General features: G+C 37.8%; 1 protein-coding gene across 2 annotated transcripts in view; it reads right to left on the bottom strand.

The window, feature by feature from the left end:
• Nucleotides 1-11,537, bottom strand: part of NCOA6 (nuclear receptor coactivator 6) — a 114,688-nt gene that overhangs the window by 87,986 nt on the left and 15,165 nt on the right. Inside the window, exon 2 of one of the 2 annotated variants that reach the window (XM_039248688.1) lies at nt 6,116-6,192. The exons of the other annotated variant lie outside the window; for it this stretch is intronic. The gene's annotated coding sequence lies outside the window, so the exon portion shown is untranslated. The remainder of the gene's footprint in view (nt 1-6,115; nt 6,193-11,537) is intronic. 2 annotated transcript variants of the gene reach the window in all.

Raw genomic sequence — 11,537 nt, 5'->3', positions numbered from 1 at the left:
AGAAGGAAGAAACAGATACAGTTTGATATAGGAAAGATAAAGAATATTTCACAAGCTACTTTTTCCCCTGATCCTGTCTAGACCCAGCCTGCCAGTAAGCCATGCCTTTTGTGAGAGATGTACTTCTAAGATGGCCACCAATTATTCCAGCCTCCAGTATTCACATCCTTATGTAATCTCCTCCCCATGAGTGGGCTAGCCTAATGACTTCTAACCAACAGCTGTTGGTGATGGAATGCCACTTTCATGGTTAGCTTAAAAAAGATGGTGACTTCTATTTCCCGAGAAGACTCTATTTATTGCCCTCTCAATGTGCTACCTTGGAGAAGCCACATGGCAAGGAACTGAGCGCAGCCTCCAGCTAACAGCCAGTGAGAAACCAAGGCCCATATGGAAGGATCATAACCTCAAGATCATAAAGGCCATATATGAAAGACCCATCGCTAACATCATCCTCAATGGGGAAAAACTGAGAGCTTTCCCCCTAAGCTCAGGAACACAACAAGGATGTCCACTCTCACCACTGTTATTCAACATACTGTTGGAAGTCCTAGTCTCAGCAATCAGACAAAGAAAAGGGATCCAAATCAGCAAGGAGGAAGTCAAACTTTCACTCTTTGCAGACAACATGCTAATATACTGTGTGGAAAACCCAAAAGACTCCACCAAAAAAACTGCTAGGACTGATACATGAATTCAGCAAAGTCGCAGGATTAATCAATATACAGAAATCGGTTGCATTTCTATACACCAATAATGAAGCAGCAGAAAGAGAAATCAAGGGGGCGCCTGGGTGGCTTAGTCGGTTAAGCGTCCGACTTTCGCTTAGGTCATGATCTCGCGGTTCGTGGGTTCGAGCCCCGCGTCGGGCTCTGTGCTGACTGCCAGCTCAGAGCCTGGAGCCTGTTTCGGTCTGTGACTCCCTCTCTCTCTGACCCTCCCCTGTTCACGCTGTCTCTCTCTCTCTCTCCTAGAAATAAATAAAAATATTAAAAAAAAAAAAAAGAAAGAGAAATCAAGTAATCAATCCCATTTGTAATTGCACCAAAAACCATAAAATACCTAGGAATAAACCTAACCAAAGAGGTGAAAAATCTATACACTGAAAACTACAGAAAGCTTATGAAAGAAATTGAAGACACTTAAAAATGGAAAAACATTCCATGTTCATAGATTGGAAGAACAAATATTGTTGAAATGTCAATACTACCCAAAGCAATCTACACATTCAGTGCAATACTATCAAAATAACACCAGCATTCTTTACAGAGCTAGAACAAAACAATCCTAAAATTTGTATGGAACCAGAAAAGACCCTAACTAGCCAAAGCAATCCCAAAAGAGAAAACCAAAGCTTGAGGCATCACAATTCCGGACTTCAAGCTGTATTACAAAGCTGTAATCATCAAGGTAGTACGGTACTGGCACAGAAACATAAACATAGATCAATGGAACAGAATAGAGAATCCAGAAATGGACCCACAAATGTATGGCCAACTAATCTTTGACAGAGCAGGAAAGAATATCTAATGGAAAAAAGACAGTCTCTTCAGCAAATGGTGTTGGGAAAACTAGACAGTGACATGCAGAAGAATGAATCTGGACCACTTTACACCATATACAAAAATAAACTCAAAATGGATGAAAGACCTAAATATAAGTCAGGAAGCCATCAAAATCTTAGAAGAGAAAACAGGCAACAACCTCTTTTACCTCCGCCACAGCAACTTTACTTGACGTCTCCAGTGGCCAGGGAACCAAAAGCAAAAATAAACTATTGGGACCTCATCAAGATAAAAACCTTCTGCACAGCGAAGGAAACAGTCGGCAAAACTAAAAGGCAACCAGCAAAATGGGAAAAGAATTTGCAAATGGCATATCAGATAAAGTGTTTGTATCCAAAATCTAGAAAGAACTTACGAAAGTCAACACCCAAAAAACCAAATAATCCAGTGAAGAAATGGGCAAAAGCCATGAATAGACACTTTTCCACGACATCCAGATAGCTAACAGACACATGAAAAAATGCTCAACATCCCTCATCATCAGGGAAATACAAATCAAAACCACAATGAGATACCACCCCACATCTATCAGAATGGCTAACAGTAACAACTCAGGCAACAACAGATGTTGGCAAGGATGTGGAGAAAGAGGCACCCTCTTACACGGCTGGTGGGAACGCAAACTGGTGCAGCCACTTTGGAAAGCAATATGGAGCTTCCTCAAAAAATTAAAAATAGAACTACCCTACGACCCAGCAATTGCACTACTAGGTATTTATCCAAAGGATATAGGAGTGCTGATTTGAAGAGGCACATGCACCCTACTGTTTATAGCAGCACTATTGACAATGGCCAAAGTATGGAAAGAGCCCAAACGTCCATTGATGGATGAATGGATAAAGACGATGTGGTATATATACATAATGGATTATTACTTGGTGATTTAAAAGAATGGAATCTTGCCATTTGCAACAATGTGGATGGAACTAGAATGTATTATGCTAAGTGAAATAAGTCAGTCAGAGAAAGATAAATATATTACTTGACTCATGTGGAATTTAAGATACAAAACAGATGAAAATAAGGGAAGGGGAACAAAAATATATAAAAACAGAGACAAACCATAAGAGACTCTTAAATAAAAAGAACAAACTAACAAACTCATTTGCTGGGATGAGCACTGAGTGTTATATGTAAGTGATGAATCACTAAATTCCATTCCTGAAAATAAATAAATACGTACATACATACATGTCTGAGAACACAGGAAAAAAAGAAGAAAAGAAAAAAGAAATCAAGGCCCTTAATTTAACATCCCTTGAAGAAGTGAATTCCATCAACAACCAAGTGAACTTAGAAGCAGTTCCTTCTTCAGTCAAGCATTGAGATGAGACTCCAGCCCTGGCTGACACCTTGACTGCTGCTTCTGAGAGACCCTGACACAGAGGACTCACCTAAGCTGTACCCAGATTCTTGACTCATGGAAACTGTGCCACAGTGTTGTTTCAAGCTGCTAAGTTTGTGGTAATTTATTATGCAACAACAGATAACTAATGGACTCTCCCTGGAAATCCTGCTGACTATTCACCTCCTTTAAAACTTTTTGGCAGTTTCTTAAAAAGTTAGATATGCCATACAACCCAGCAATCGCATTGCAAGGGATTTACCCAACAATAAATGAAAATATGTCTACACAAAGACTTTTGCAAAAATGCTTATAGCAAGGTGCCTGGGTGCTCAGTGAGTTGAGCCTCCAACTCTTGATTTTGGCTCAGGTCATGACTCTAGGGTCATGGGATAGAGCTCCGTGTTGGGTTCCTTGCTGAATGTGGAGCCTGCTTAAGATTTTCTCTCTCTCTTTCTGTCTCTCTCTCTCTCTCTCTCCCTCTGTGCTTCTCCCTGGTCACACTCTTATCTCTATAAAAAAAATAAAAATTAAATTTAAAAATGCTTATAGCAGCTTTATTCACAGTCATCAAAAGTGGAACTAACCCAAATATCCATCACAAGTGAATGGATAAACAAACATGGTATATCCATACAAGACACTAATCAGCATCAAAAAGGAACAAATTACTGATAAATGCAACAACATAGATAAATATTGAAACTATGATGAGGGCGGAGGGCCTGGGTGGCTCAATCAGTTAAGCGGTTAAGCATCCAACTCAGTTTTGTCTCAGATCATGATCTCACAGTTTGAGTTCAAGTCCTGTATCAGGTTCTGCACTTAAAAGTGCTGAGCCTGCTTGGGATTTCTCTCTCCCTCTGTCTCTGCCCCTCCCCGGCTTGCTCTCCCCTCTCAATAAATAAATATTTAAAAACAAAAAACAAAAAACTGGGGCGCCTGGGTGGCTCAGTCGGTTGAGCATCCGACTTCGGCTCAGGTCATGATCTCACGGTTCGTATGTTCGAGCCCCTCGTCGGGCTCTGTGCTGACAGCTAGCTCAGAGCCTGGAGCCTGTTTCGGATTCTGTACCTCCCTCTCTCTCTGACCCTCCCCTGCTCATGCTGTCTCTCTCTCTCTCTCAGAAATAAATAAAACATTAAAAAAATTTTTTTAAACCATGCTGAGGGAAAGAAACTAGACAAAAAAGAGAACAATGTATGAATGCATGTCTATAAAATTCTAGAAAATGCAAAGCAGTATATTGGTGGGGGTGCTGGGAGGGACAGACTGGAAAAGAGTATAAGGAAACTTTTTAGGAAAATGGAAATTTTCTGTATCTTGGTTAGTAGTGGTTGTTTCATAATAAATAGTCTTAATAAATACATCTGTCCAAATTCATCGAAACATGTTTCACTTTAAAATGGATGTAGGTATGGACACCTGGGTGGCTCAGTTGGTTAAGCGTCCAGCTTCAGCTCAGGTCACGATCTTGTGGTTTGTGAGCCTGAGCCCCATGCTGGGCTCTGTGTGGCCAGCTCAGAGCCTGGAGCCTGCTTCAGATTCTGTGTCTGCCTCTTTCTCTGCCCCTCCCTTGCTCACTCTCTGTCTCTCTGTCTCCCTCTCATAAACATTTTTAAAAACTTAAAATGGATGTTGGTAAAAAATTAATAAGTAAAATGGATGCAGGTGATTGTATGCAAATTTACTTCATTAAGTTGACCACAAAGAAAAAAAATCCCCTTCTTTGTCAAGCCTTATTTAACTACATCTAATGTAGCTGATGCCATTATTCTACCTTAGCTCTCAAACAGTATTCTACAGATAAGTTACCAAACTGCAGAAAATCTAGAGTTTTCTGAATTTCACAGCAGCTAAAACTTACAAAACACTATTATATACCAGGCATTGTTCTAAGCACTTTGCATTATCAATTCAATTAGTCCCCCCCAACAATCCCATGAAATAGATTGGATTACCCCCGTTTAAAAAATGAGGAAACTTAGACACAGAGAAGTAGCTTGCTTAAGGTCATACAGCGAATAAGTGACAGAGCAGTCTGAGTCTAGGCAGTCCAATTCTAGAGGCTGGGCTCTTCACAACCATCCCCCTCTCTATCTCAGACCACCGGTGTATTAGGTACAAGCATACTCTCAGCTCACTGGAAACTGACAAGTTCATTCACTCATTCAACAAATATTTAGGCATGCAATATATGCCAGACGTTGTTCTAAATGCTAAAGATACGATGATGAAGAAAATACAGACATGCTAACTGCTTTTATGCGGCTTATATTCTAGCAAGAACCTAGGTTTAAAGAACTAGATTCCTAAGTCAAAATATTTATTTTTATTTGTATATTTATCCTAACATTTATGCAAAAATACAAAGGTCACAAGTTACAATAGTGGCCAGATCTGCTTTAACTGGCTAGAGCCGTGGTTCCCAAACTTGTCACGGTTTAGAATCACCTGAGGATCTTTTAAAAATTCCAAAACCCAGGCCAGATGCCCATGCCAATTAAATCACAATGGAGTGGAGAGCAGGGAAGGAAGGAAGACACAGTCATCAATAGTTTGCCACGTTCCATAGGTGATTTCAGTGTGAAGGCAAGTTTGGGAAATCACTAAGCTAGGGTTTTTATCTGTCTAAATAATGATAAAGTTCATTCATAGTTAGAGAGATGCAGATGAATAGGAAAAGAGGAACAAACCAAAACTCTATACACCTGCCTTCCACTGAATCAGAGATTTGCAAGGTACCTTTTTTCTTTTCAATATTATGAATTCTGAAAACATGAGAAAGAGAACCAAATAAATATTTTCCTTCTCGGATTTATTCATGCCTCCATTCCCCTCCAGAATCATAGACAACTGAGACATTCACCATTTTACCTTTTTTAGTACCTTCCATGAAATCAATAAAGAATTCTGCCATATTACATATTTTCAACATAACTGAAAAAGACAAGAGTTACTTGCTTTTCTATTAAAAAGTTGTTTTTCTAATAAGCAGATCTCATTTAATTCAGTTGCTTTGGGTCCAATTCACATGTCAAGTGCAGCTTACCAAACTAAAATTTCCCATGGACATGGAGATCAAATGCCTTCTTTTAAAAAAAGTAAACTCTATTTCTAATTCAATCCTTTTCTTATGCTGAAACCAAGTGTTTTTTTTTAATAAACCAACATTGCATTTGTATTCTATATATAAACAACAGACCTGTTTAAGAACTCTCTGACCACTCTCAGAAAAGATAATAGATGTTCAGTAGGACCCCTCTCCATTCCATCCAGGACCTAGACAGAAAAGGGCAGAGAGGAAGAAAAGAAACATCAGAAGAAAAGACTAAATTTTATAAGCCCAATAAACCTATTCAAAGTAAATTTTTTGTGACTGGCCAAATTCCTTCTTTCTACCACTGTTTCTAATAATTTCACTCTAGAAAGTGTTGTTAAAAGACACGAGATTACCTATAGTCTTACCACTGTTTCTAATAGTTTCACTCTAGAAAGTGTTGTTAAAAGACATGAGATTACCTATAGCCTCAAATCCAGTATTTTGTTTTTTTAAAGGAAAGCTTTCATAATAATTAAGAAAGGTTTTTCAAAATACATCAATAGTGGTTATACAAGTGTGTTCATTTTACAATTCATTATCATTGTGATTTGTGCACTTTGAATTGTGTGTGCTATACTTTAGTTAACAAATATTAAGAGCAGACACATCTGTCCTGAACAGAACTCTTGAAGGATTCTAATGAAGTAAGTAGTAGAAACAGTCCCACAGAGGTTACATGACTTGCCCAAGATCTTACACGTCATTAGCTACAAACTTAGTCTTTTGTGTCACTTTCCTACTCTTTATTGTAAAACTATAAATGTTCTGATATTAATATACTTTTTAATTTAACATTTATTCTGCTACTTATACTGTGAAAAAATTTTATTACAAACAACAACGTAGGGGTGCCTGGGTGGCTCAGGTGGTCAAGTATCCACGCATCCGACTTCAATTCAGGTCATGATCTTGTAGTTTCTGAGTTTGGCCCCACAGTCAGGCTTGCTGCTATTGGATCCTCTGTCCACTTTGGATCCTCTGTTCCCCTTCCTCTTTGTCTCTCCCTCTTTTCACTCTCTCTCTCTCTCAAAAATAAATAAACATTTAAAAAAAGTGACAATGCAAAACCAAACAAGGAAACAAATAAATGGAAAATATAAACGTCCTGGTTCACAACTGTGCACTATCACAGGTGCTGCACTATCCACATAAGGAAATTAAGTAAAGCCTAATGCTCATGCAATGATTTCCTAACTGCAGAATCCATTTTTAATAATATTTTCAAAACAAATGTCAAGTGATTACTAGTAAAATTAACTAGGTATAGCTTGAGAACAGACTAGCATTATTTTATGATAATGAAACATAGGGGGACAGAATGGAAGGAGAGCTAGGCTAAGCATAGCAGGGTAAGTGTGCCTCAGATTCTAGTAGTAACCTTCTCTTGTATGATTGTGGGCAGGATACAATCTCTCTGGACCTAAGATTTCTAAATTATAAAATGAAAAGATGGATTGCTAAGCTAGAGCTAAATAGAATCTTGCGCTCCTTCTAGGTTTAAGAAAACTCAAGGACTATTTACCAAGAAATTTAATTATTATTCTATATGCTTTTACTTTAACCAATGAATATCTCTATTCAAGTGTTTTAAACAGCTTTGCAATGGGGGTGGGAGGGATGGGCAAAATGGGTGAAGGGGAGTGGGAGGTACAGGTTTCCAGTTATGGAATGAGTAAGTCATGGGATGAAAGGTACACCATAAAGAATACAGTCAATGGAACTGTAATAGAGTTTTATGGTGACAGATGGCTGCTACACTTGTGGTAAACATAGCACAACATACAGAGTTGTCAAATCACTATGCTATATACTTGAAACTAATGTCACATTGTGTGTCAACTATACTTCAATTAAATAAACAGCTCTGTAAAATAAGAATCCTAGACTTCTTCTGGATTCTGCCCCATAAAAACAAGCATATCTTCAACTTGTGCCAAATATAAATCTTCCAGATTTGTTGTCTAGGTGCAAGACTATTCCTTCTCAAAGATGGCTAGTAATAATACCCTTAATACTTTACCAAGAGACTCTTTTGTATGAGTTTTTTTAACTTTATATTTTGAAATCATTTCAAACGTACAGACCATGAGTTATAACTTTTTTTAAAAGATTTTCTTTCTAAGTGATTTCTTCACCCAATGTGGGGCTCAACCTCACAACCTCAAGATCACTAGTTGTACGCTCTATCAACTGAGCCATCCAGGTTCCCCCATGAGTTACATCTTAAATAGGAAATATGTGTAGAGAAGTCCCTCATAATTTCTAATCTATAATTTGAATACTTTCAATGGATGCATTTGTTCAAAGGCCCTTTAGCAACTGCTTACTATATATCAGGTAGGGTAGATATTTTCCTGCTCCCAAAGTTACTACAGAAAAAACAAAAATTCTGTATAATGAGAAATTTAATTTTTTTTTTTAATTTATTTCTAGGAGAGAGAAAGAGACAGCGTGAGCAGGGGAGGGTCAGAGAGAGAGGGAGTCACAGACTGAAAAAGGCTCCAGGGTCTGAGCTGGCAGTCAGCACAGAGCCCGACGCGGGGCTCGAACCCACGAACTGCGAGATCATGACCTAAGCGAAAGTCGGACGCTTAACCGACTAAGCCACCCAGGCGCCCCTGTATAATGAGAAATTTAAAGAATATTTTTATGAATGCCTGAATCTAGATATTATACTTATAGTACTTAAAATTAAGTTGGCCTGTTAACCACACAGACTTAAATGTTTCAAGATAATTTATTAGGCATTTAAAAAGTACCTGAATAAATAGTTAAATGTGAACTGTCAACAAAACATTTGCCATGGCATAACTAAAGATCCAGTCCCATTCTCCCTATACCTCATGAGTCTGTTATAAAACTACTACGTGCTTCCTGTTCCTAAGTCCAGGGCTCCCAAGGAAAAATTTATGCAAACCTCCAGCCAAATCATAGAAACTTATCAGACTGACATGCTACCTACTGCACTAATGAGGCACCTCAAATCATAGAAACTTAGTACCCTGAAAGGATCCACAAAATGCCTGTCAAAGAGACTGGCATTTCAATACTATAGCAACAACTGGTTTGCTCCTAGTAGAAATAATAGACAACTTAAGGGATTAGGGAATATTAACATTAATTTTTAAGCTTCAGTTCTGACAGTGTAATATAAGAAGCAAAAGATAAATTTGTGAAATATTGAAATTTGAGATTCCTAGAACTCATCCTAACACAAATATAGCTAACTTAATCGAGCATAATATAAACCAACAAAGTGTGTCAGAGGCTCAGAGAGATTCTCCCCATATTGTTAGATGCCACGATGGGTGGATAATGTAAAATTTAGGGAAAAACTATCTATATCATGTTCCAATTATGAATACCACTATGTTCTTTTAGGCCTAATAAAGCTACAGTAAAAAAATAACACAGGTTTGGAGTACCAGTCTTTAAATCCATGCTCTAAAATACAAATGACATTGAAAAGTTGATCAAATCCTACAATACAGGAACAACTAAAATATTCCCTAAAAATAACTTGATAAGAATCTTAGAATATGAACTAGAGAGCCCTTGGCAATCATGTTGTCCAATATGCTGATGGAAAAACTGAGACCTGAGTGAGTAATTTGAAGCTTCTTAGTCAGGAGTAGGAAAGTCTTTCATTTCACGTGTGACACTTCCTTACAAAATAATTCATTTTAAAAGCACTAGAAAGGTATGCTGTAATAATAATAATGAACACAGTCTTGCCATAAGATGGAAGACAACTTTAAAGAACCATGGCTTTTTTTTTCCTCTGTTAAGTTTCCAACAGAGTTAAATCTGGAGATCTGTGCTCTAAGTTACAGAAGTTCTTAAGCAATCACTCTAAGAGTCTACCAGTGTTTCTTCTTCTCCATGGTCTTACATTCATAATGAGAGGGTTGAGTGTTGTCAAGCTTTTTGTTTGTTTGTTTTATGCTCTTCAAATTGTCACTTTTATTTTTTTATTAAAAAAAATTTTTAATGTTTATTTTTGAGAGAGAGAGAGAGAGACAGACAGACAGAGAGACAGAGAGAAAGTCAGAGTGCAAGCAGGGGAGAGGTAGAGAGAGAGACAGACAGAATCTGAAGCAGTCTCCAGGCTCTGAGCCTCAGCACAGAGGCCGATGCAGGGCTTGAACCCACCAATGGTAAGATCATGTTCTGAGCCAAAGTAAGACTCTTAACCAACTGAGCCACCCAGGTGCCCCTCAAATTGTCACTTTTAAAATCAAACACTGAAATCCTAAGATCAGCTTTTAAATTCTGTAGCTACCATTTCATCATTACTGATGACCCAGATATAACCATGTAGCAAACCTATAGACAGAACTTTAGGTGAATACACTATTACTAATATTTTTAAACACAAGTATAGCATTCAAAATGACATGGAATATTAGAAAAGCATTTCTCTGAAGTTCAAAAGAGATTACTTAAAAACCAGAATATCTATACTGTGCTTATCACCAATGAAGAAGAGAGAATCCTTTAATCACAAGAGGAAATATAATGGCAAGATTAAACAGGTTATTTATATTAAAAAATAAAGAAATAAATCTCTGCCCAAATTGCAAAAAAGAGAAAAACAAAATCAAGGTCAAAGTTAGTAACAATAAAAATATAGAAATAAAATTTCTATTAAAAATATAGAAATAGGGGTGCCTGGGTGGCTCAGTTGGTTAGGCATCCAACTCTTGACTTCGGCTCAGGTCATGACCTCACAGTTCGAGTTTGAGCTCTACACTGGGCTCTGCGCTGGTGGCATGGAGACTGCTTGGGATTCTCTCCCTCTCCTTTGCTCTCTGTTCCTCCCCTACTTGTGTTCTCTCTCTCAAAATAAATAAATACACTTAAAAAATAAAACAATTTTAAAAATACATAGAAATAAAATAAAAATTCATTAGTAGGGTGGTGATGAGTAAGACATGAACCCAGAATTAAAAAAAAAAAAAAAACTGACATGGCACAAAAATAGACACATAGACCAATGGAATTTAATAGAGAACTCAGAATTGGACCCACAAATGTATGGCCAACTAATCTTTGACTAATCTTTGTCTTTGGAAAAAAGACTGCCTCTTTAACAGATGGTGCTGGGGAGAACTGGTCAGCAATGTGCAAAAGAATGAAACTAGATCACTGTCTCATACCATACACAAAAAAATAAACTCAAATTGGATAAAGGACCTGAATGCGAGACAGGAAACCATCAAAACCCTAGAGAAGAAAGCAGGAAACAACCTCCTTGACCTCCACCACAGCAATTTCTTACTTGACACATCCCCAAAGGCAAGGAAATCAAGAGCAAAAATGAACTACTGGGACCTCATCAAGATAAAAAGCTTCTGCACGGCAAAGGAAACAGTCAATAAAACTAACAGGCAACCGATGGAATGGGAAAAGATAGCTGCAAATGACATATCAGATAAAGGGCTAGTATCCAAAATCTGTAAGGAACTCACCAAACTCCACACCTGAAAAACAAATAATCCAGTGAAGAAATGGCAGAAGACAC

This window comes from Hyaena hyaena, unplaced genomic scaffold, assembly GCF_003009895.1.
Source record: "Hyaena hyaena isolate Hyena2069 unplaced genomic scaffold, ASM300989v1 scaffold_315, whole genome shotgun sequence".
Taxonomy (NCBI): Eukaryota; Metazoa; Chordata; class Mammalia; order Carnivora; family Hyaenidae; genus Hyaena; species Hyaena hyaena.
This window is presented reverse-complemented; position numbering and strand designations above follow the sequence as displayed.